Genomic DNA, 2847 nt, shown 5'->3' on the forward strand with positions numbered 1-2847 from the left:
GAATTCTCATTGTTTTTCTGCCACAATAAGAAAAAAATAAACCTAGTTTTACTGTCAAAATATAAGAACATCAGCCAGGCACCAGTGACTCATATCTGTAATCTTAGCTACTCAGGAGGCTGAGATCTAAGGATTGCAGTTCAGAGCTAGCCTGGGCAGAAAGGTCTGTTAGATTCTTAACCCCAATTAAAAGCTGAAATGGAACTATGGCTCAAGTGGTAAAGTGCTACCCTTGAGCATTAAAGCTCAAGGACAGCACCCACACCCAGAGTTCAAGCCTCAGGACTAGCCAATTTAAAAAAAAATCTATCTATCTATCTATCTACCATCCATCTATGTATCTATCTATCATCTATCTGAACACTAATACCAGCTTTGTAGGATTTTGTTTTCTATTTTTCTTTTGGCTTGGGTAGAGAATCAGGTTCAGACAGGCTGTCCCTGCTGTAGCTCAGACTGCCCTCAAACTTGTGATCCTCCTATCTCGGCCTCCTGAGTGAGTGGATTACAGGCATGTCTCACCTCACCCAGCTCTCTGTTTTCATTTCATTGAGAAAATCAAATCAACTATGGATTTAACAATAACCTTCATAAATGAAGCTATTGGAGTTCAGTGTGTATCTCACGGTTGAGAGATTACCTGGAGCATAGGAGTATTCCCTCTGCACCACAAAAATGTACTATAATACAACAACAAAGAAAATAAACAGAGAGGAACATGTGTCCATTGGAGCTACTCATATCTCTGATCTACAAAGCTCCAGAGGCAAATCTCATTTCCCCACGGAGACACTCCTCAGTGCCTTCCTGACACCCTTGTTCCTCAGGCTGTGTATCAGTGGGTTTAGCATGGGAATCACTGTGGTATAGAAGACAGAGGAAACCTTCTCCTACTCCAGGGAGTTACTAGGAGGCTTAAAGTAAGATTCTCACTGCCATGAGATGGGAGCTGCAAGTTCCAAATGCTTTGACTGGCCCTCAGAGGACTGGATGCGAAGGCTGCTACAGAAGATGACGGCATAAGAGATGATAACAGCTAGTGTGGGCACCAAGGTGCTGACTCCTGCAATGATGAAAAGCAGAAGCTCATTGAGCTGTATGCTGGAGCAGGAGAGACTGAGGAGGGGAAGAACATCACATGGTGACGTGGGATTTACAGAAGTTCAGTTTCATCATGGCACCAGTGTGGGCCACGGTAGACAGAATACCAGGGCGAAGGCAACCAGGACCTGCAGTGAGCAGAGCCAGCAGGACACGGTCACATTATAGAGCAGCGGGCTGCAGATGGTTACATAGCAATCATAGGCCACGGCAGTCAGGAGGTAGCCCTCAGCCACCACAAAGACCACAAAGAAAAAGAGCTGGGCCATGCACTCAGAATATGGGATCATATTCTTCTTCCCTAGGAAGTTCACCAGCATTTTGGGAGTGATAACAGTGGAATAGCAGAGATCAATGACGGACAAACGACTCAGGATATAGTACATGCGAGTGTGGAGAGGTGTGCTAATGGTGATCAGGACAACCATGCTCAAATTCCCAACCAGCCTCACTGCGTAGATCGCCAGGAAGAGGAGGAGGAGGGGCAGCTGTCGCTCTGGCTGTTGCGTTAAACCCAGCAAGATGAACATGCTTGCGGTGGAATGATTCCCAGGAGCCATTCTTCTCTGGAGATTTCTACAGAAATGAAAAACAAGAACTGAGTTCAAAAGGGCCTCGTTCTTCCAAATGAAGCCAAACCTGCATCAAGGAAGAAGGCCAGCGTGGAAACACAGAGTCACCATTTTCATTAGCTCTGATGCTGATACTCTGCTCCATCTCCCTAATGCAAATTGGACTTCATCCTAGCTGGTCCAGAATTTAGATCACAAATGCAAGTTCTCCTTGATCAACAGGCAGCACAATCAAGACTGTGCTCTGTGGGGAGAAAGGAAGCTATTTGCCAACAGCTCTCCGTGGTAAAAAATGTCAACAAAAGATTCCAACCATGGTTTCATTTCCCCAAGTCTTCCCACTTACGCTTTGTATGCTCTATGATCAGATCTGTGGGATACTCTTGTAGGCTTGGGATGAGAAGGGACAGGCCATTGGGGGTAAGGGAAGGAGTCGCTCCCTGAAGGGAATCTTTCCACCATGCAGGGTGAGAACACTTCTGAGCAGAAGTGCCCACTCAACACCTTCTTGCCAAACTAGAAAAGGATGGGAGAAAGAAGTTAAGTTAGTTTCCTCTGACCCAGGTGCTCAGCTCAAAGTTCAGAATTTCTGAACATCACATCCATTCCCCCACCACAAAAGCTATACGCTCACCCTAGCAGTGAGCTACGGGACTGCCAAGCCCCACTGCACAGTCCTTATTGTGAGAAAGAGATACTGCTGGGTGCTATGAACAATGGTGTGGCTGGGGTAAAACTTAACTTTGCAGCACTTGGTATACCCATCATGCTTTGGGGCCTGGTAGTAACTCTGTTTTTCCATTAAAAAAAAAAGCCACCGGGGCTGGGAAGGTGGCTCAGTGGTAGAGCGCTTGCCTTGCATGCCTGAGGCCCTGGGTTCGATTCCTCAGCACCACATAAGCAAAAAGGAAAAAGCCAGAAGTGGCCCTGTGGCTCAAGTGGTAGAGCGCTAGCCTTGAGCTGAAGAGCTGAGGGACAGGGCCCAGGCCCAGAGTTCAGGCCCCACGACTGGACCCCCCCCAAAAAATAAATAAAAATAAAAAAAAGCCACCAGAAACAATACTGATTGCCTTCCTTTGTTTCCCTCCGTATCCCTCAGTTGCCTTTTTCCCCTCACTGATTGCATATGACTTTCATGTGCTTTATCGATATTATTTAAATCTTCAAAACTGTT

General features: G+C 46.3%; 1 pseudogene; it reads right to left on the reverse strand.

Moving 5' to 3' along the window:
- Positions 1–773: 773 nt before the first annotated feature.
- LOC105980804 lies at positions 774–1661 on the reverse strand (annotated as a pseudogene).
- Between the last annotated feature and the right edge of the window lie 1186 nt (positions 1662–2847).

Source organism: Dipodomys ordii, unplaced genomic scaffold (assembly GCF_000151885.1).
Source record: "Dipodomys ordii isolate 6190 unplaced genomic scaffold, Dord_2.0 Scaffold10, whole genome shotgun sequence".
Taxonomy (NCBI): domain Eukaryota; kingdom Metazoa; phylum Chordata; class Mammalia; order Rodentia; family Heteromyidae; genus Dipodomys; species Dipodomys ordii.